The sequence below is a fragment of the Colobus angolensis genome, unplaced genomic scaffold (assembly GCF_000951035.1).
Source record: "Colobus angolensis palliatus isolate OR3802 unplaced genomic scaffold, Cang.pa_1.0 Scaffold174, whole genome shotgun sequence".
NCBI lineage: Eukaryota > Metazoa > Chordata > Mammalia > Primates > Cercopithecidae > Colobus > Colobus angolensis.
Window position 1 is genome coordinate 3,247,159 of NW_012114866.1, and position 24,086 is coordinate 3,271,244.

Here is a 24,086-nt window from a genome sequence, read left to right on the forward strand (position 1 = left end):
AATAGAACCTTCCTTGGTTCACAAAAATTGGCTGTGATCAGTGTGACTTTGACATACTTGATTCTTTTTTTTTCTGAAACAGAGTTTCGCTCTTGTTGCCCAGGCTGGAGTGCAATGGTGTGATCTCAGCTCGTGGCAACTTCCACCTCCCAAGTTCAAGTGATTCTTTTGCTCAGCCTACTGAGTAAGTGGGGTAACAGGCATGCACCACCATGGCCAGCTAATTTTGTATTTTTAGTAGAGACGGGGTTTCTCCATGTTGGTCAGGCTGGTCTTGAACTCCAGATCTCAGGTGATCTGTGCGCCTCGGCCTCTCAAAGTGCTGGGATTACAGGTATGAGCCACCATGCCCAGCCCGGCAGACTCAATTCTTTGCTGCCTGTTCTTTCATCCCTTCCAGCAACGTGCCATAGAACTAGAGATGATAAAACAACACTTGTTTGTTTCTATGTCATGACGTGGGCCCTATAATTCTACTGATTAGTATTCACAGCATCTAATTATTCAAAAACCAAGGAAGAACTTTTCACAGATTTAATAGGAAAAAAATAGAGGCAGAAAGAAACGGGGGCAGGTAAACCTTATTGCTTGGACTGACACACATTTTACACTTTCACATTACTCCAGACAAAAAAAAAGTAAATCAAAAGTGTTCTTAGAACTTCATTATTGTTTAATCATTGACAGCTGTATTGCACACTATGGACATCGGTGTGCTAAGTGATGGCCTATGGTTATGTCCAATTTTTTATAATACTTTAAGTTCTAGGGTACATGTCCACAACCTGCAGGTTTATTACATATGTATACATGTGCCATGTTGGTTTGCTGCACCCATTAACTCAACATTTACATTAGGTATTTCTCCTAATGCTATCCCTCTCCCAGCTGCCCACCCCCTGACAGGCCCCTGGTGTGTGATGTTCCCCGCATTGTGTTCATGTGTTCTCATTGTTCAACTCCCACCTATGAGTGAGAACTTGCAGTGTTTGGTTTTCTGTCCTTGTGATAGTTTGCTTAGAATGATGGTTACAGACTTCATCCATGTCCCTGCAAAGGACATGAACTCATCCTTTTTTATGGCTGCATAGTATTCAATGGTGTATATGTCCCATATTTTCTTAATCCAGTCTATCTTTGATGGACATTTGGGTTGGTTCCAAGTCTTTGCTGTTGTGAATAGTGCCGCAGTAAACGTTCATGCACATGTGTCTTTATGTAAAGATTTTTAATCCTTTGGGTATATACCCAGTAATGGGATTGCTGGGTCAAATGCATTTCTAGTTCTAGATCCTTGAGGAATTGCCACACTGTATTCCACAATGGTTGAACTAATTTACACTCCCACTAACAGTGTGAAAGTGTTCTTATTTCTCCACATCCTCTCTAGCATCTGTTGTTTCCTAACTTTTTAATGATCACCATTCTAACTGGTGTAAGACAATATCTCACTGTGGTTTTGATTTGCATTCCTCTGATGATGAGTGATGATGAGATTTTTTTCATATGTCTGTTGGTTGCATAAATGTCTTCTTTTGAGAAGTGTCTGTTTAAATTCTTTGCCCACTTTTTGATGGTTGGTTTGTTTCTTTCTTGTAAATTTGTTTAAGTTCTTTGTAGATTCTGGATATTAGCCCTTTGTCAGATGGATAGATTGCAAAAATTTTCTCCTATTCTATAGGTTGCCTATTCACTCTGATGGTAATTTCCTTTGCTGTGCAGAAGCTCTTTAGTTTAATTAGATCTCATATGTCTATTTTGGCTTTTGTTGCCATTGCTTTTGGTGTTTTACTCACGAAGTCTTTGCCCATGCCTATGTCTTGAATGGTATTGCCTAGGTTGTCTTCTAGGGTTTTTATGATGTTAGGTCTTACATTTAAATCTTTAATTCATCTCGAGTCAATTTCTGTATACAGTGTAAAGAAGGGATCCAGTTTCAGTTTTCTACATATGGCTCGCCAGTTTTCCCAGCACTATTTATTAAATAGGGAATCCTTTCCATGTTGCTTGGTTTTGTCAGGTTTGTCAAAGATCAGATGGTTGTAGATGAGTGGTGTTATTTCTGAGGCCTCTGTTCTGTTCCATTGGTCTATATCTCTGTTTTGGTACCAGTACCATGCTGTTTTGGTTACTATAGCCTTGTAGTAGCATGCTGCCTCCAGCTTTGTTCTTTTTGCTTAGGATTGTCTTGGCTATGTGGGCTCTTTTTTGGTTCCATATGAAATTTAAAGTAGTTTTTTTCCAATTCTATGAAGAAAGTCAGTGGTAGCTTGATGGGGATGGCATTGAATCTATAAATTACTTTGGGCAATATGGCCATTTTCACAATATTGAATCTTCCTATCCATGAGCATGGAATGTTCTTCCATTTGTTTCTGTCCTCTTTTATTTCACTGAGCAGTGGTTTGTAGTTCTCCTTGAAGAGGTCCTTCACATCCCTTGTAATTTGGATTCCTAGGTATTTTCTTCTCTTCTCGCAATTGTGAATGGGAGTTCACTTCATGATTTGGCTCTTTGTTTGTCTATTATTGGTGTATAGGAATGCTTGTGATTTTTGCACATTAATTTTGTATCCTCAGACTTTGCTGAAGTTGCTTCTCAGCTTAGGGAGATTTTGGGCTGAGACAATGGGGTTTTCTAAATACACAATCATATCATCTGCAAACAGAAAGAATTTGACTTCCTCTTTTCCTAATTGAGTACCCTTTATTTCTTTCTCTTGCCTGATTTCCCTAGCCAGAAATTCCAACACTATGTTGAACAGGAAAGATGAAAGAGGACATCCTTGTCTTGTGCCAGTTTTCAAAGGGAATGCTTCCAGTTTTTGCCCATTCAGTATGATATTGGCTGTGCGTTTGTCATAAATAGCTCTTATTATTTTGAGATACATTCCATCAATACCTAATTTATATAGAGTTTTTAGCATGAAGGTCTGTTGAATTTTGTCGAAGGCCTTTTCTGCATCTATTGAGATAATCATGTAGTTTTTATTGTTGGTTCTGTTTATGTGATGGATTACGTTTATTGATTTGTGTATGTTGAACCAGACTTGCATTCCAGGGATGAAGCTGACTTGATTGCGGTGGATAAGCTTTTTGATGTGCTGTTGGATTCGGTTTGCCAGTATTTTACTGAGGATTTTCTCATTGATGTCCATTAGGAATATTGGTCTAAAATTCTCTTTTGTTTTTTGTTGTGTCTCTGCCAGGTTTTGGTATCAGGATGATCCTGGCCTTATAAAATGAGTTAGGGAGGATTCCCTCTTTTTCTATTGATTGTAATAGTTTCAGAAGGAATGGTAACCAGCTCCTCTTTATACTTCTGGTAGAATTTGGCTGTGCATCTTTCTGGTCCTGGACTTTTTTTGATTGGTAGGCTAGTAATTATTGCCTCAATTTCAGAACCTTTTATTCGTCTATTCAGAGATTCAACTTCTTCCTAGTTTACTCGTGGGAGGGTGTATGTGTCCAGGAATTTATCCATTTCTTCTGAATTTTCTAATTTATTAGCATAGAGGTGTTTATAGTATTCTCTGATGGTAGTTTCTGTTTCTGTGGGATAGGTGGTGATATCACCTTTATCATTTTTTATTGTGTCTATTTGATTCTTTCTTCTTTTCCTCTTCATTAGTCTTGCTAGCAGTCTATGTTGTTGATCTTTTCAAAAAACCAGCTCCTGGAGTCACTGATTTTTTTTTTTTTGAAGGGTTTTTTGTTTCTCTTATCTCCTTCAGTTCTACTGTGATCTTATTTTTTGCCTTCTGCTAGCTTTTAAGTTTGTTTGCTCTGGCTTCTCTAGTTCTTGTTGTTGTTGTCTTTTTTTCTTTTTTCTTTTTCTTTTTTTTTTTTTTGAGATGGAGTTGCCCTTTTGTTGCCCAGACTGGAGGCTGGAGTACAATGGCACCATCTTGGCTCACCACAACCTCCACCTCCCAGGTCCAAGCAATTCTCCTGCCTCAGCCTCTTGAGTAGCTGAGATTGCAGGCATGTGTCACCACACCAGGCTAATTTTGTATTTTTAGTAGAGACAGAGTATCTCCATGTTGGTCAGGCTGGTCTCGAACTCCTGACCTCAGGTGATTCGCCTGCCTCAGCCTCCCAAAATGCTGGGATTACAGGCTTGTGCCACCTACTTCTTTTAATCGTGATGTTAGGATGTCGATTTTAGATCTTTCCTTCTTTCTCTTGTGAGCATTTAGTGCTATAAATTTCCCTCTACCTTTAAATGTGTCCCAGAGATTCTGGTATATTGTGTCTTTGTTCTCATTGGTTTCAAAGAACATCTTTATTTCTTTATTAGGAGCAGGTTGCTCAGTTTCCATGTAGCTGTGCAGTTTTGAGTGAGTGTCTTAATCCTGAGTTCTACTTTGATTGCACTGTGGTCTGAGAGACAGTTTGTTATGATTTCTGTTCTTTTACATTTGCTGAGGAGTGTTTTACTTCCGACTATGTGGTCAATTTTAGAATAAGTGTGATGTGGTGCTGAGAAGAATGTATATTCTGTTGATTTGGGGTGGAGAGTTCTGTAGATGTCTATTAGGTTTGCTTGTTTCAGAGCTGAGTTCAAGTCCTGGATATCTTTGTTAACCTTCTGTCTCATTGATCTAACATTGACAGTGGGGTGTTAAAGTCTCCCATTATTATTGTGTGGGAGTCTAAGTCTCTTTGTAGGTCTCTAGGGACTTGCTTTATGAATCTGGGTGCCCCTGTATTGGGTGCACATATATTTAGGATAATTAGCTCTTCTTGGTGAATCGATCCCTTTACCACTATGTAGTGGCCTTCTTTGTCTCTTTTGATCTTTGTTGGTTTGAAGTCTGTTTTAACAGAGGATAGGATTGCAACTCCTGCTTTTTTTTTGCTTTCCATTTGTTTGGTAGATCTTCCTCCAACCCTTTATTTTGAGCCTATGTGCATCTTTGCACATGAGATGGATGTCCTGAATATAGCACACTGATGGGTTTTGACTCTTTATCCAGGTTGCCAGTCTGTACCTTTTATTTTTGGCATTTAGCCCATTTACATTTAAGGTTAATGTTGGTATGTTTCAAGTTGTTCCTGTTATTATGATGTTAGCTGGTTATTTTGTCCATTAATTAATGCAATTTCTTCATAGTGTCAATGATCTTTACAGTTTGGCATGTTTTTGCAGTGCCTGGTACAGGTTGTTCCTTTCCATGTTTAGTGCTTCCTTCAGGAGCTCTTGTAAGGCAGGCCTGGTGGTGACAAAAATCTCTTAGTGTTTGCTTGTCGGTAAAGGATTTTATTTCTCCTTCACTTGTGAAGCTTAGTTTGGCTGGATATGAGATTTTGGATTGAAAATTCTTTTCTTTAAGAATGTTGAATATTGGCCCACACTCTCTTCTGGCTTGTGGGTTTCTGCCGAGAGATCTGCTGTTAGTCTAATGGACTTTCCATTGTGGATAACCCAACCTTTCTCTCTGGCTGCCCTTAACATTTTTTCCTTCATTTCAACCTTGGTGAATCTGATGATTATGTGTCTTGTGGTTGCTCTTCTTGAGGAGTATCCTTGTGGTGTTCTCTGTATTTCCGTTGGCCTGCCTTGCTAGGTTAGGGAAGTTCTCCTGAATAATGTCCCAAAGAGTGTTTTCTAACTTGGTTCCATTCTCCCTGTCACTTTCAGGTACACCAATCAAATGTAGGTTTGGTCTTTTCACATAGTCCCATATTTCTTGGAGGCTTTGTTAGTTTTTTTTCCCCTCTTTTTTTCTCTAGTCTTCTCACTTTATTTCGTTAATTTGACCTTCAGTCACTGATATGCATGCATCACGAAGTTCTCATGCTGTGGTTTTCAGCTTCATCGGGTCATTTAAGGTCTCTTCTACACTGTTTATTCTAGTTGGCCATTTGTCTAACCTTTTTTCAAGGTTTTTAGCTTCCTTGTGATGGGTTAGAACATGCTGCTTTAGCTCAGAGAAGTTTGTTATTACTGACCTTCTGAAGCCTACTTCTGTCAATTTGTTAAGCTCATTCTCCATCCAGTTTTGTTCCCTTGCTGGTGAGGAGCTTCCATCCTTTGGAGGAGAAGAGGCACTCTGATTTTTTAAAAATTTTTTGCTTTTCTGCTCTGGTTTCTCCCCATCTTTGGGGTTTTATCTACCTTTGGTCTTTGATATTGATGACCTACAGATGGGGTTTTCATGTGGATGTCCTTTTTGTTGATGTTGATATTGATGCTATTCCTTTCTCTTTGTTAGTTTACCATCTAACAGTCAGGCCCCTCAGCTGCAGGTCTGTTGGAGTTTGCTGGAGATCCATTCCAGAACCTGTTTGCCTGGGTATGACCAGTGGAGGCTGCAGAACAGCAAATATTGCTGCCTGATCTTTCCTCTGGAAGCTTCATCTGAGAGGGGCATCCACCTGTTTGAGGTGTCTGTGGGCCCCTTCTGGGAGATGTCTCCCAGTCAGGCTACATGGGGGCCAGGGACCCACTTGAGGAGGCAGTATGTCCATTCTTGGAGTTCGAACGCTATGCTGAGAGAACCACTGCTCTCTTGAGAGCTTCAGACAGGGATGTTTAAGTCTGCAGAATCTGTCTGCTGCCTTTTGTTCTGCTATGCTCTGCCCCCAGAGGTGAAATCTAGAGAGGCAGTAGACCTTGCTGACCTGTGGTGGGCTCCAGCCAGTTTAAGCTTCTTGGCAGCTTTGTTTACACTGTGAGCTACTCAAGCCTCAGCAATGGCAGATGCCCCTCCCACTGTCAAGCTGCAGCCCCACAAGTTGATCTCAGACTGCTGTGCTAGCAACGAGCAAGGCTCTGTGGGTGTGGCACCCACCGAGCCATGCATGGGAGGGTATCTCCTGGTCTGCCATTTGCTGTGACCATGGGAAAAGTTCAGTATTTGGTCAAGAGTGTACCATTTCTTCAGGTACAGTCTGTCACAGCTTCCCTTGGCTAGGAAAAGGAAATCCACTGACCCCTTGTGCTTCCCGGGTGAGGTGATACCCTGCCCTACTTCAGCTCACCCTCTGTGCACTGCACCCACTGTCCAAACAGTCCCAGTGAGAAGAACCAGATACCTCAGTTGGAAATGCAGAAATCACCCATCTTCTGTGTCAATCTCACTGGGAACTGCAGACCAGAACTGTTCCTATTCAGCTATCTTAGAAGCGATCTCCAGTTACGTCCATTTAACTAAAACTTTCTCTCTGTTTTTGAGATGGAGCCTCGCTCTGTCACCCAGGTCGAAGTGCAGTGGTGTGATCTTGGCTCACTATAGCCTCTGCCTCCCAGGTTCAAGCCATTCTCCTGTCTCAGCTTCCTGAGTACCTAGGACAACAGGTGCATGCTGCCATGCTCGGCTAATATTTGTATTTTTAATAGAGGCATGGTTTCACCATGTTCCTCAGGATAATCTTGATCTCCTGACCTCGTAATCCACCCATCTCAGCCTCCCAAAGTGCTGGGATTACGAGCGTTAACCACCGTGTCCAGCTAAACTTTCTTATGAAAACTCTAAGTCCGCCTAAGCTAAGGACAGGAGTTATATCTTACATGAATTTTAAAACAAGGCCCACCTACTTGAGTATGCAATTACTCTCTTGAAGAAGAAAAGTCAGAGAACAAAATGATGAAATCACTAGAACTTAACTGGCATCTGGAAATATTTTCTGATTATGAATTGTCAACTATAATTTTATTTCCAGATGACTTGGTCTCAGTTGTTACACAGTGTTTATAAATGTTCTAAATCAAGGGAACATGTGGCAATCTTAGAATAAAATAATACATTTGAGTTCTTAATTTCTTTTAATTAGGATAAACTTTTTCTTAAAGTGAAGAGAATGTTTTTATTACATATTTTTCTTCAGAAAAGATAGGCTGTATTTTCTAGCAATTATGAATTTGTTATATATGATGATCTGGTTCTTGGAACATTCTTGAATCTAGTGTCTCTAAGGCAGGTGTGTACAGCAAGAAGTGAATAACACAAAAATCAATAGAATAATTATTAAAAAATTGAGTTTGTCAGAACTGCACAATATTGCTGAGTGTGGATTGCTCTGAAATCTGAAAACATCACTTGTGAATTGCTTATATCCAAAATGCAGACACAGTGCTGGGTGTTGGTTTATTTGTTTTCTATTTTTCAATCCTCTTTTCTACTCGAAATACGTAGAAACTCTGAGGGTGCCCAGGGCAAGCACCAGCCTATGCCGCCACCCTCACAGAGCCCCGGGTATGCTTGACCATTGAGGGCCAGGAGGTGAACTGTCTCCTGGACATTGGCACGGGCTTCTCAGTCTCACTCTCCTGTCCCGGACAACTGTCCTCCAGATCTGTCGCTATCCGAGGGGTCCTAGGACAGCCAGTCACTAGATACTTCTCCCAGCCACTAAGTTGTGACTGGGGAGCTTTACTCTTTTCACATGCTTTTCTAATTATGCCTGAAAGCCCCACTCCCTTGTTAGGGAGAGACATTCTAGCAAAAGCAGGGGCCATTATACACCTGAACAGAGGAGAAGGAACACCCATTTGTTGTCCCCTGCTTGAGGAAGGAATGAATCCTGAAGTCTGGGCAACAGAAGGACAATATGGACAAGCAAAGAATGCCCATCCTGTTCAAGTTAAACTAAAGGATTCCACCTCCTTTTCCTACCAAAGGCAGTACCCCCTTAGAAACGAGACCCAAAAAGGACTCCCAAAGATTGCTAAGGACGTAAAAGCCCAAGGCCTAGTAAAACCATGCAATAGTCCCTGCAATACTCCAATTTTAGGAGTACAGAAACCCAGTGGACAGTGGAGGTTAGTGCAAGATCTCAGGATTATCAATGAGGCTGTTGTCCCTCTATACCCAGCTGTACCTAACCCTTACACTCTGCTTTCCCAAATACCAGAGGAAGCAGAGTGGTTTATAGTCTTGGACCTTAAGGATGCCTTTTTCTGCATCCCTGTACATCCTGACTCTCAATTCTTGTTTGCCTTTGAAGATCCTTCAAACCCAATGTCTCAACTCACCTGGACTGTTTTACCCCAAGGGTTCAGGGATAACCCTCATCTATTTGGTCAGGCATTAGCCCAAGACTTGAGCCAATTCTCATACCTGGACACTCTTGTCCTTCAGTACATGGATGATTTACTTTTAGCTGCCTATCCAGAAACCTTGTGCCATCAAGCCACCCAAGTGCTCTTAAATTTCCTCACCACCCGTGGCTACAAGTTTTCCAAACCAAAGGCTCAGCTCTGCTCACAGCAGGTTAAATACTTAGGGCTAAAATTATCCAAAGGCACCAGGGCCCCCAGTGAGGAATGTATCCAGCCTATACTGGCTTATCCTCATCCCAAAACCCTAAAGCAACTAACAGCGTTCCCTGGCATAACAGGTTTCTGTCAAATATGGATTCCCAGGTACGGCAAAATAGCCAGACCATTGTATACAGTAATTAAGGAAACTCAAAAAACCAATACCCATTAAGTAAGATAGACACCTGAAGCAGAAGCGGCTTTCCAGGCCCTAAAGAGGGCCCTAACCCAAGCTCTAGTGTTAAGCTTGCCAACAGGGCAAGACTTTTCTTTAACTGTCACAGAAAAAACAGGAATAGCTCTGGGAGTCCTTACACAGGTCCAAGGGATAAGCTTGCAACCCGTGGCATACCTGAGTAAGGAAATTGATGTAGTGGCAAAGGGTTGGCCCATTGTTTATGGGTAGTGGCAGCAGTAGCGGTCTTTGTATCTGAGCAGTTAAAATAATACCAGGAAGAGATCTTACTGTGTGGACATCTTATGATGTGAATGGCATACTCACTGCTAAAGGAGACTTGTAGCTGTCAGACAACCATTTACTTAAATATCATCTTGCATGTCGTGACATCTTCACCAATAACATAGTCATGTATTTCCCTCCTGCCGTATTTGGTTTTCTTCCCATCTCAGGGATCCTTTTGTCTTACTATAAAACTGTTTCCTCCATGCTGAGGGTTTCATCATCAGGTGGGAATTCCCTTTGTCTCCATATTGCTGCGTGGGCATGGAGGACTAGGTAAGGCTTAGGGATTCTTAGTCAGCCTAGGAAATCCAGCTAGTCCTGTCTCTCAGTTCCTCTTCACAACAGAAAAACCCAAGTGCTGTTGGGGAGATTGGCTGACGACTGCTGTAACTGCTTCCTGCTGAATTGGGGCATAGTAGGGGTTGTGCAGTTGAGATTTCCTTGGGAGGGGTGGCTTTGATGTCGTTAACATCGGAGCATGGGCTAGCAGGCCGGTCCAGGGGTCCACGGTAGATCTTAGTCATGGACTGCATCTGGGACTGCATTTGAAGAACCATTTGTAGTTCTACAGTTTATTCTGGAAGAGACAAAGTTAACAAGGAGGTTAGAGATACTGGGATTGAAATGTATGGCCTGCAGTGCAGGGGATTATTTCTTTGGCACACTTCACAAGCCCTGACTATCTGCTTGATAGTTTTGAAAAGGCCTGGTCCAGTAAATAATAATTTGGCCATCTGATAGGTGCTATCAATGCCTAAGTGAAAGGTTTGGTGAAGGATTTTAAGTAATTTCCAGTGGTTAGCTGCAGGCAAAAGTATTTTTCCTTCTTCAGTGGCCAGCCACCCTGAGGGGAGGAAACTATGTCCTCCTGAGGTTCCCCATTCTATTTCTTCTTCTGAGTACTGGGGCTTGGTTTCCTGGAGGGGATTACCCCATACTAGGGGTCCTTCTATAAGCATTTCTAAAGGAGGGTCCTACCTTGCGGCTCTTTTGGCTTCAATATCTGCTTGGCGGTTCCCTTCATCTTCCCCCAGAAAGAGCGCAGTGGCCTCCGTGTTGTACACAGTCGTCACCCCCATACTGAACCCCTTCATCTACAGCCTGAGAAACAGTGACATTAAAAGTGTCCTGCAGTGGTTGCACAGCAGAACAGTTTAATCTCATTATTTTATTATCTGTTCCATTCCTTTTGTAGTGTGGGTTAAAAAAGCCAGCAAGGTCAAATACAAATAATATCACAGGGTGAACACCCACTGTGATATTAAGAGTAATAGCTCCCGAGGATATCAAAAATACTATCACAAAGTGTACACACATGGGGTACACCCACTGTGATATTAGAAGCCTTATTTCCCTAAAATATTATGAAAAATATCCCCAGGTGTACATCCTCTGTGATATTAGAAGTAATGTTTGCCCTGGATATTATGAACAATATCAAGGGTATACACACATGTGGTACACCCACTGTGATATTAGGAGTTATACTTCCCTCGGATATTATGAATAATATCACAGGGGGTGTACACACATGGTGAACACCACCAGTAATATTAATAACATCCCCACAGAATATTACGAATAATATCACAGGGGGTATACATACGTGGTGTACATCCCCTGTGACATTAGGAGTAACACTTACCTCAGATATTATAAGTAATATCACAGGAGTTACACCATCTTGAACATTAGGAATGTCCCCCTAGGATATTACAAATAATATCACAGGGTGTACACACACTGGAACATGAGGAGTAACATCTTTCCAGAATATTATGAATAATATCACAAGGTGTACACAACCTATGACATTGGGAGTAACATTGGCACAGGATATTACGGATAATATCACAGGGTGTACACCCCTGTGACACTAGGAGTAACATCCCTCTAGAATATTGGATATAATATCACAAGGTGTACAAGCATTGTGACATTGGTAGTAACATACCTTTAGGATATTATGAATAATATCACAGTGTGTACACCCCCTGTGACATGAGTAGTAACATTACCCTAGGATATTACAAATAATATTACAGGGTGTAGAGCCCCAGTGATGTTAGGAGTAACATTTCTATAGGCTATTACAAATAATATCACTGTGTGTATATCACATGTAACATTAAAATTAACATCCCCCAAAACTATTACAAAAAATTTCACAGGGTGTACACCTGCTGCGACATTAGGAATATCATCCCACTAGGCTATTACAAATAATGTCACAGGGTGTACAAGCATTGTGACATTAGTAATAACATCCCGCTAGGATATAACAAATAATATCATGGAGTGTACACCTTCTGTGACATTAGAAGTAACATCCTCCTAGGATACTACGAATAATATCACAAAGTGTAAACCCCGTTGACGTTAGGAGAAACATCCCCCTAGGATATTCCGAATAATATCACTGGGTGTACACCCCTGTGACATTAGGAGTAACATCTGTGTAAGATATTATGTATAATATCACAGGTTGTAAACCCCCTGTGACTTTAAAAGTAACATCCCCCTAGAATATTTCAAATGATGTCGCAGGGCGTACACCCCGATGACATTAGGAGGAACATCTCCCTAGGATATCATGAATAATATCACAGGGTGTACACCCAGTGAGATATTAAAAGTAACATCTTCCTAAGATATTAGGAATAATATCACAGGGTTTACACCCACTGTGATATTAGGAGTAATATCTTCCTAGGATATTATGAATAATATTACAGGGCGTACAGCCCCTGTGATATGAGGAGTAACATTTCTATAGAATATTACAAATAGTATCACTGTGTGTACACCTCATGTGACATTAGAAGTGACATTCCCCAAAACTGTACACAGGTGTACACCCCCTGTGATATTAGGAGTAACATTCCACAAAACTATTGCAAATAATTTCACAGATAATAATGTAACATGAGGAGTAACAAACTTGTAGGATATCACCAATAATATAAGAAGGTGTTCACCACCTCTGACATTAGAAGTAACATCCTTTTAGGATATTTCAAATAGTATCACCAGGTGCATACACCCTGTGATATTTTTTACACCATTTGTGACTTTAAAAGTAACTTTCCCCTAGGATATTACAAATGATATCACAGGCGGTTTACACACATAATTTATACCTCCTGTGACATTAGCAATAACATTCCCCTAGGATACGATGAATACCATAACAGGGTGTGCACTGCCTGTGACATGAGGAGTCACATCTTTCTGGAATATTACAAATAATATTACAGAAGTTGTACACACATGTTGTACACTCCACATACCATTAGGAGCAACATCCCAATAGGGTATTAGGAATAATATCACAGGGGTTGTACACACATGGTGTAATCCCACTGAGACATTAGGAGTAACATCCCCCTAGGATATTACGAATAATATCACAGTGGGTGTACACAGATGGTGTACACATTCTGTAAAATCAGGCGTAACATCCCCCAAAGATACTATAAATAATATCACAGCGTGTGTACAAACATGGTGTATACCTCCTGTGACGTTAGGAGTATCATTTTTCTCAGATACTAAAAATAATATCACAGGGGTGTACACACATGGTGATCCCCACCTGTAATATTAGGAGTAACATTCTTATAGGATATTTTGAATAATATCACAAGGGGTGTAAACACATGGTGTACACCCCCTGTGACATTAAGAGTAACATTTCCCTGGGATATTATGAGAATTATCACAGGGTGAACACGACTTGTGACATTGAGAATAACGTCCCCCTAGGTTATTACAAATAATATCACAGGGTGTACACCCACTCTGATATTAGAAGTAATATCTCCCTAGGATAAGGGCAGGATAATTGAATAAATGAAGACAGGATATATGATAAATGAAATATATAATATACATATAGTAAGTTAAAATAAATGAAGGCAGAATATTAAATAGCATCAAAAGAAACATCACAAGGCAGAAATTACAGTCTTTGCAACACTACTGTGTAATTACTATAGGGTCTAATATTCTTTGAAAACTATGTGCTTCTATTCACAATAGCAAAGACTTGGAACCAACCCAAATGCCCATCACTGACAGACTGGATAAACAAAATGTGGCACATATACACCATGAAATACTATGCAGCCATAAAAAAGAATGAGTTCATGGTTTCTTTCAGGAACATGGATGAAGCTGGAAACCATCATTCTCAACAAGTTAAAACAGGAACAGAAAACCAAACACTGCATGTTCTCATTCATAAGTGGGAGTTGAACAATGAGAACACATGGACACAGGGAGGGGAACATCACACACCAGGCCTGTTGGGGGGTGTGGAGCAAGGGGAGGGAGAGCATTAGAACAAATACCTAATGCATACAGGGCTTAAAACCTAGATGATGGGTTGATGGGTGCAGCAAACCACCATGGCACATGTATACCTATGTAACAAACCTGCACAATCTGCATATGTATCCCAGAAGTTAAAGTAAATAAGAAAACTATGTGCCAGGCATTTTCCCCTCATGATCTATTTACTGCCCACATCTACCATCTGCCCATGTCACATAATAGGCAAGTGAGGGAGCCAGGATCTGGAACCAGGTTGTCTGATTTCCAAGTCTGTGTTTATACCATATACCAGTTACTAGGTTTGAGTGTGAATAAATGGAACAGAGAGAGTTTGCTCTTGGAGTTCAGAGGAGAGAGAGCTGTGGGCTGGAGAGGTAAGTGAAGGCTTCATGAAGCCTTGGATTATTACTTGGAAGTTATTGGATTAGTTCTTTTATTCTCCAGTATTCTAATATGTTTTTCCACGTTCTTATTGATTTAATTTTTTTTTTTTTTTTTTTTGAGACAGAGTCTCGCTCTGTCACCCAGGCTGGAGTGCAGTGGCGCTATCTCGGCTCACTGCAAGCTCTGCCTCCCAGGTTCACGTCATTCTCCTGCCTCAGCCTCCTGAGCAGCTGGGACCACAGGCGCCCACCACTGAGCCTGGCTAATTTTTCGTATTTTTAGTGGAGACGGGTTTCACCGTGTTAGCCAGGATGTTCTTGATCTCCTGACCTGGTGATCCACCTGCCTCGGCCTCCCAAAGTGCTGGGATTACAGGCGTGAGCCAGCAAGCCCGGCATCAATTTTATTTTTTAGTATGTAAAACATTAGCATGCTTCCAAAAGTCAAAACTGTATATAAAAGTCTATCCAGAGAAGGGCCACTTCTTCCCCTGTCCTCTTCACCACCCCCCAACCCTTTGCAGGCAACAGTTTTATTGATCTGGTTGGTTCTGCTTTGCGTGCCTAGTATTTTTTACTTTTAGGAATAGGGTCTCACTCTGTCGCCCAGGGTGGGGTGCAGTGGTGTGATCAAACCTTACTGAAGCCTTGAATTTAATTTTTTATTTAATGCTTGCCATTGTGTATATTATATGTTGAGTGCTTGATTTTTTTCTTCCTTTAAAGAGTATTGGTTTTGTTCTGGCAGATGTATAACTTACCTGTTGATCATCTTGATCATTTTGATACTTGTTAGTATGTTTTATCAGAGCAGTTCTGAAGTACTGTTTACTCTAGGACTAGTTTAGCCCTACTACTGAGGCACGACCTTTCTCATAGGCTCTAGGGAATATCCCCATATCTAGTGCAACCTTTACTCTCTGATCATGGGAATTCAAATGTCTCCCAGCTGTTAGCTCTGGGAATTGTCTGGTTCACAGCTTGTTGGTTGTTCTTCGCTTGGCCTCATGGAGTTTCTCCCTACATATGCATGGCTTATTCAGCCATGAATTCAGAGGGATCTTATATAGACTTCCGGTGCTTTTTCCTGAATTTTTAAAAATAAGAGATACATCTATGATTTATTTTCCCTTCTTTCTTACACAAAATTAGCATACTATATATATAGTTTTGTCCTTTGCTTTTGTTTAGCTTTTTAAAATTTAGCTGTGTATCCTGGAAATGACTCTACATCAGTTCATGGGAAATTTCCATAATTCCTTTCTACATGTCATCCAACTCTGTGGTCCTTTGCCTCACAAATTCCAGCCACCTCAGCTTCCATGATCTCTGCCTTCTCAACTCAGCAAGAAGGCCATGCCCTGCTTAGGTTCCCCCACCGGTGCAATGGTCTGGGGAGCACTTTTAGGCTGAAAGCAGGGGAAGAGTAGGCTCACCTCACCTGTTTTTCTTTTCTAGGGGCACATTCCTATGCTGCCGATTATCCGATGTCTTAAAACATGTGTTTCATACATTGTGTCTAGTTGTCTAGTTATTTATGGTGGGAATGCAAGTCCCTTGCCAGTTCATCCATCCTGGGCAACATGGCCAAAAAGAAATTTTGCACACATATCTGAATTACTTAATTTTGTTCAGCTAAGTGGGGTTCCTTCTTCCAAATAAGCTCCTTTTGCACATACTCAGAATGATGGGAAAAATCTTGCACATATTCTCTGGCAACTTTTATATAATTCATTACCTTAAAACCAGTCTTAGCTCCAACCCCTTATCCCTACTTGTCTTGAGCTTCCTGATCTGAGGTTGAGCTGCCTGGTGTCTGGCCTGCATCCTGTTTTCAGAGGCCTGTCCTGTTCTTCTGGTCCCAGCTTGTCTCTCAGCTCTGTTTCCTGCCCTGCTTAACTTTTGAAGTCTTCTGTTGAGATTACATATTCTCTATACATAGCAAATGCTTATGTAGTACTTTCTTTTTCTTTTTGGGATACATGTGCAGAATGTGCAGGTTTGTTACATAGGTACACACGTGCCATGGTGATTTTTCACTTTGGGTGCTGGATGGCTCTGAGATTGTTGTGTCCTTACAAAAGGTGTTCCCTAAAATGGCCTGTCCTGTCTTTCTGCTTTCAGAAAAGTCCCTGCTGCCCACAAATCCTGCCTTGCGAGAGCCAAGTGACCTACTTTCACTGCCTTGAATGTTAGAATTTCTAGCCACCACCCCTCAAATTCTGGAACATCCCCACCCACTCTCCTCATCAACAAGTCATACTATGACATGAATTAGGACTCCCTGAGTCTTTACTCGCTGGCAGTTGTGGATATGGTATGCTTTGGGCATCCAGGAAGTGTAGAGTCCCTGGGCACAAAGAGAGACATTAACCATATCCCCAGCTTCCAGCAAGTGGGTGTTCAGTTTCTTGTAAGAACTATTATTATTATTATTATTATCACTATAGTAACAAAGAGGTCTCTTCACCCCTAGATACTTCAAAGCTCTTTTCTTAGAAACAAGGATATTCTCTATCAAAATAAATAAATTAACATTCAAATTTCATCAATTGCCTTGATTATATTCATTATGACTATTTTCCCCCAATGTGAGGATCCAAGATTATGCATGACCTTGAGTAGCCACTTCTTTAGCCTCTTTTAACGTGGAGTTTGCACAGAGGTGTTGATCAATCCCATTGATCTATTCACTACAGCCCTGCTTCCATGCTCTCAGTCATGGAGAAAGAACTCAGCTAAATAAAAATTCCTGTGCAAAACCTTCCCTGGCATGGTAGAGGGGATGGTATTGAGGTACTTGATTAATGTCAGTGCCTATATGGTGTCTGAATGGCCAGGGTATCATGTACTAGAGCTAAGAAAAATAAATTATGTATTTGCCAAACCTATTTGGGAACAAACCCATATCTTAGAAGCTTATTTATTTCCACTTGGCAAAGGTATGTGCTGCCACTGAGGACAACAGTCATACCAAAGTTAGCTTAAAGAGTTTTTTCATTCTTACTCCCTCCTTCCCTTCCCTCCTTCCATTCTTCTTCCCTTTCTTTTCCTTCTCACCTCACTCCCCCTTTCCCTGGTAGTTATTTGAGCTGAAAGACCATCCTATAAATATCTTAACTGAATAATAACATCCAAGTGGTTCTCTGAAATGAGAAGCCCACAGTTAGGCTGGTTCTGCCAGCTATTTTAACCATCACAGAACTGAGACAGTCTCACATTCTGTAGCTGATATCAAAGATATTAAAATGCACATACATGTCATGTAAGTTTTTTGAATGTATTTTTATAATTATGTTTTTGAAATTATTTGGTTATAAGTTACTTATTTATTATAGGATTGCTTGTAATTTCTGGAAGATCCTTGTGCATTCTCTGGAAATCTTGTGATGTGAGAAAATCTAACCCTAAACTGTGTTCAAATGCAATGGAAATTTCAACACATAATAAAGAAACAATAAAGTTGACTTAATAAAGCTGAGATAGCTTACAGATACTCAGATTTTAATTCTTTTAGTTTTTGCAAATTCCCTACAATATTTAGCTGCATTTTGTATTTGTTGTTGTTTTGCAAGGGGTTTAAATGTTCTTATTGTCCCCCAACTCCCCCCCCCGCCAAAAGACGTAGAAGCCTCAAACACTGTGCCTGTGGGCCACATGGGTAGAACGCCCTGACTAGTTGGAGTCATGGTTATGCTATTACCACCTGTGTGTTCCTCGATGAGTACTTATCTCTCTGTTTCAGCGTCATGGGAGCTGTGTGACCAAGGAAGTAGTACGGTCGTATCTAAGGATGATAAAAGTCCATGAAACATGATGATAATTTTTGCTTGTACAATACCATCCACTAAATACTTTCACATACTTGATCTCATATAATTCACTGTGGTCATCAGACATAACTGAGACGGCTTGTGTGAGGTTTGACTTGCCCAGTTGACTGTGAGTGGTGTGAACCAAGGCACCTGCCTGTCTTGTTCACTATTGTATCCCCTGGGCTCAGAACATGGCCAGTCCGATATCCATCTACCCACCCACCTATATCCATCAACAGAATATTTATTGAGCATGTACTACATAGTGCTGAATAATGACTAGTGATGTTAATCTATCTTGGAGATTTTGGGGAAGGGGTATTTAGCACCATAAATAGTTTATTTAGCATCCAAACACATAGCTTTCTTTTTTTTTTTTTTGAGGCAGAGTCTCGCTCTGTCGCCCAGGCTGGAGTGCAGTGGCCGGATCTCAGCTCACTGCAAGCTCCGCCTCCCGGATTTACACCATTCTCCTGCCTCAGCCTCCCGAGTAGCTGGGACTACAGGCGCCTGCCACCTCGCCCGGCTAGTTTTTGTATTTTTAGTAGAGATGAGGTTTCACCGTGTTAGCCAGGATGGTCTCGATCTCCTGACCTCGTGATCCGCCCGTCTCAGCCTCCCAAAGTGCTGGGATTACAGGCTTGAGCCACCGGGCCCGGCCCATAGCTTTCTTTTAAATTACACATTTTGTCTTATAAATTATGCCACTTACTTAAATTTTTAAAAATTTTATGAAAAAAGAATCCAGGTTCTGAGTAAAGTCCATCACAGTCCAAATGTGGGACCTTGTTGATCTAGGATAGTGGTTAACAGACAGAGTTAAGCATCAGGGTGTTGGATTCACTTCCACACTAAAATACTGAGCTTAGAGCCTGGAACAAATGATTTAACTTCTTTAGACTGCAGTTTTCTCACTTGCAAAATGCAAATAATAACTGCACTATTGGCCTCATGAGCTTTTCGGAGATTCATGAGGTTATGAATATGTGATTTATGAACTGTGAAGAGTAATACATAATTGTAAGAAAATATAATTATGATGATGATCGGGATCATTATGGGAAGAGAAGACAAGACAAAATTAATTGTAAAGTGTTTTATAAAATTCAGATACCAGATTAAATAAAAAATAATAAATAAACAATAGGAAAGTGAAGGATGGAAGAAACATATTTAAAGAGTAAAGAGTGATAGAAACATAATATCCTCCTCTATTTCAATAAACAATGAATGACCTGTAATTGGGAGTACAAAATCAGGACATCATTTATGACTTAACAAGCTTCCATAATTTCCTAAAGCAAATATTTAGATTCTAGATTCAATGATGCCATGGAACTGTTACTCCCTAGAAAAATTTGGGCCACAATTGATGGAGACTGAAGAGAGGCTTGCACATTCTGCTTTGCAATCTTGTTGGTTATGCCAATCCCTTTGCAGAATTGCTCTGTTGATGTAGATATTTAACTGTAATCTGAGTCTCATTTGCTTATGCCTGTAGAAGGAAGGGATAGGTTCCCACTATCTCACTTTGCAAAGGCTCAAAACGATGGATTTACTAGGTTAGCAATACCCAATGTATCAAAGAGTCAAGGAACCATATCCAATCAAATCAACACCCTGGTAGGCCTGGCACTCAAATCTCTGTCTCAGTCCATATGTAGCACCCACTGTGGGCTAGGATTCAGTGTAGGATTTGAGAGGAGAGAGATGGTAGAAAAGGATAAGATTTAAATCACAATGAAGTAGATAATGTAGGCACTCCTAAAAGAGAGTCAGATAGCCAAACACAGTCCTTTGCCATTGCTCATTGGGCTTTGTGAACTTAGGAACTCCAAAGAAAAGAGGAAAAGACTGGGTTCCATCATAGTTTCAGAGCTCAAAGGCCTCACCCCACTGTTCTTACTTTCCCCCTTTTTATGTTATGTTATGGTATGTCATGTTATGTTATTTTTGACACAGGATCTCACTCTATTGCCCAGAAGGGAGTAACTGCAGGGGTGTGATCTTGGCTCACTGCCATCTCCACCTCCCAGGCGCAAGTGATCCTCCCACCTCAGCCTCCCAAATAGGTGGGACCACAGGCGTACGCTTCCATGCCTGGCTAATTTTTGAATTTTTTATATAGACGGGATTTCACCATGCTGCCCAGGCTGAATGATTCCACCTCTTCCAAAGGGCAGAGCCCTCTTTTGGCTTTGACTTCTCTTCACCAAAGCCCCTTGGTTTGAATTCCTGATGAAACCAATGTGACATTGCTTTGCTCTGTTAAAATGCATTAGAAAATGTGGAAACATGAAAAGATTTAAGCACCATTAAGCACACTGCTTTGTGATAATCTGATATGAACTTACCTCCTCGACTCTTCTGTGAACTCCATGAAAGCAGAACACTGTCTTTTCTCTCCTGGTGTCTCTGCTTCTAGCCAGGTCCTGAAACCTAGTTAGTATTCAGGAGGTGGTGGTTGAATTGAATTTGCAATTGTTGAGCCCTCTCACTTCACAGTTGTAGGAGCATGAGAACCAGGCCAGGGTTTGCACACAGGTCTCATTCTACTCATTAGGGAGCCATCTGGAGTAGATGAAGCACAGAGACAGCAAGTTCAAGTCCTGGCTTTACACTAAATTAAGTTAGCTATTCTACATCTCAGACCCTCAGTCTCTTCATCTGTAAAATTAGATTAATCATACTTTTTTTTGCATGATGTTTTTACAGATTAGGAATACTAAAGTAAAAGAAATAGGAACTGAATAAATTGTATGTATCATCCTTATTACCCTCTGCCTCCATGTTTGTTTCTGGTCACCAGATATAGCCTCCTCATTCTTTTACGGAAAGTAATTTGCCCCCATCCCCTGATGGGGCCTCCCAAACCTTCAGGCTAGTCAGGTTGAAACCCATGGTACTTGATCCCTGGAGGCAGAAAGTGACAGGAATCTGTGGCTCCAGTTCAGTTGTAGCCAGTGTGGATCCTGAATTTAAACTCCCACACTCACCCCTGAGTTGTAGCCCTGGTTCTGGTCAGTGGCTTTGGCTTCCCATCCCAGTTCCAGCATCTCGAAATTAAGAGGCAGAAGGATACATGGATTTCGTATTCCCCCCTTGCCCACACTGCAGAGATCCTTGATACGAGGTCTCAAATTCCCTACAAAATACTTCCACTAACAGAATCACCTCCAGCCCATGCCTCTCTGCTCCCAGAGATGGCCGCATCCCATTCTTGGTCAGTCCTGGTTGTAAACAGGACTTTCCTTTAATTATGAAAACCACTGCCCTTGAAAGACCATCCATTGGTCCTAGTTCTGCTTTTTTTTTGCTTTTAAAAAAAAATTTTTTTTTGAGTCAGGTTCACACTCCCGCCCAGGCTGGAGTGCAGTGGTGCGATCACGGCTCACTGCAGCCTCGACCTCCTGGGCTCAAACTATCCTTCCACCTCAGCCTCCAGAGTAGCTGGGACTATAGGCACGCTTAACTGTACCCAGCTAATTTTTTTATGTTTTGTTGAGATGAGCTCTCACTATGTGGCCCAGGCTGGTCACAAACTCCTGAGCTCAAGTCATTCTCCCGCCTCAGCCTCCCAAAGTGTTGATATTACAGGCATGAGCCACCATGCCTGGCTCTAGTTTTGCTTTCTACAGCCACATAAAACATAACATTTAATCTCCAAAATGATACCACAGGTCTCTAAAAGATGGTAGTCATTCCTCCCATTATCTCTTTGGCACATGGGATGAAAAATTACCATGTAAACTTCACAAAGACACATGTTTTTCAGTTTTACCTAAATGGGTGCCTTGCACATAGCAGGTGCTCAATAAATATTTGCCAAATGAATAAATAAATGAACCCCTATTATGTGCTTTATAATTCACTATCTCTAGTTCTCACAAGCTCTCTAGGAAGAAATTACTAGTCCCATTTTATAGATACTATTTTGCATGTAAAGTAGGATCTTCTCTTCTGTATTCATCTTTATTTCATCTGTAATGTCAATTCTCCTTTTAAAATGCAGATAAAAGAAAGTGCTTTTTCTTAAAAATCCTCTAATAAATCCATTTTACTTCTAAACAATTACTGGTACTCTTACTTATTAAATCAAGCCAATAGGCCCAGACGCTGATACTATGGTCATAGCGGAGGGGGTGGCGTGCTGAGGCAGAACAGGCTGGGCACAGGATTTTTATAACTGGCCTGATGAATCCTTTGAAGAAATAGACAGTACACTAGCTGTTCAACAGTATATTCAACAGAACATAAGAACAGATTGCTCCAATATTGACAAAATTCTTGAACCATCTGAAGGCCCAGATGAAAGTTAGAGAAGTAAGGACATTTACGGCAATTCTGCCTTGAGCTAAATGGACTTGTTGTCAAACTTCAGAGTGAATGCCATCCAGATACTTGCACTCAAATGACAGCAACTGAACAATAGATTTTTCTTTGTGCTGCTCATAAAACTCCAAGAGTGTCCTGCTATAGCCTATACTAGACACACACTTGATGGCGCTGCATGTGTTCCGAATGGCAATAAATATTTTACCAGCAGGGTTAGCATAAAGGAATAATCTGTAGCAAAACTAGGATCAGTATGCCTTAGGATTTACAGGATATTTTTGCATGCTTATTTTCGAAATTGGCAGATATTTGATGAATATGAAAATGAAATATTTTTGTGTCATCGGTTTACTAAATTTGTGATGAAATAGATGAAATATGATTTGATGTCCTGCGATAACCTGATCATACCAATATTAGAAGAGGAAGTACAGAATTCAGTTTCTGGGGAAAGTGAAGCAAGAAGGGAATCATATGGAAAAATGTACTGATCACCTATCTAACATGAATTATGTACTGTATATATCATTTTAGACACATCAATCATATATCCATATTATAGCTTCTTCATTAGTAGTATAATCCATATTATAGCTACTTCATGTATAGTATAGCTGGGTTATACATGTATTGTATGGGTTATACATGTATTATACATGTTATACATGTATTGTATGCTGGGTTTGCCTTTTAAATTGGGAAATACTTTTTAAGTTATTCATAAGCTGTATATTCACCAGTGTGGCACCCATGTTTTTTTTTTTTATTATTATACTTTAAGTTGTAGGGTACATGTGCATAACGTGCAGGTTTGTTACATATGTATACTTGTGCCATGTTGGTGTGCTGCACCCATCAACTCGTCAGCACCCATCAACTCATCATTTACATCAGGTAGAACTCCCAATGCAATCCCTCCCCCTCCCCCCTCCCCATGATAGGCCCTGGTGTGTGATCCATGGTTTTAAAATAAGATAGTATTATCTGTTTATAATACCTGTTAATAAAATAATTTACAGTTTGGTAAAATTGCTGCTAAACAATCATTGGATCACGATCCTCGTCAAACAAACCCATCTATAAAAAAAATTGAGTGAGAGCTTGAGGTTTCACACAAGCCATTTACTAAAGAGGTAGAAATGTTTTTCTTTGATTTTATCCTGAGTTTAGATATCTTAAAAAATTCTACAGTACGTAGTTTTGTCTTACCTGTTAACTTTCCTCAAATGAGATAAACTGTTTTAAAATTCTGTTTATAGTTTTTGATATGCATATATAATTATGTATATATCTAAATACAAATGCAAATGAAGCATGAGTAATACTTAAATAATTTTACTGTGCTACATAAAGAACATACTTGGAAAGGATTTACCTTTCTGCAACAATGGACTGGTGCATACAGGATGATGATAATGATAAGGCACATAAATGACATTCCCACTAGAAACCTGCCCTGTCCACCCTTTCTCATTTCCCTTAACCTTATCC

The 24,086-nt window shown here is 40.6% G+C and overlaps 1 long non-coding RNA gene and 1 pseudogene across 1 annotated transcript in view; one reads left to right on the top strand and one right to left on the bottom strand.

The window, feature by feature from the left end:
* LOC105509306 overlaps positions 1-20,840 on the bottom strand; it is a 110,385-nt gene extending 89,545 nt beyond the window's left edge. The window contains exon 1 of the long non-coding RNA XR_001001415.1: positions 20,615-20,840. This is a non-coding gene — a long non-coding RNA (uncharacterized LOC105509306). The remainder of the gene's footprint in view (positions 1-20,614) is intronic.
* Positions 20,841-22,384: 1,544 nt separating this feature from the next.
* On the top strand, positions 22,385-23,086 carry LOC105509346 (annotated as a pseudogene).
* The last annotated feature ends 1,000 nt before the right edge of the window (positions 23,087-24,086 follow it).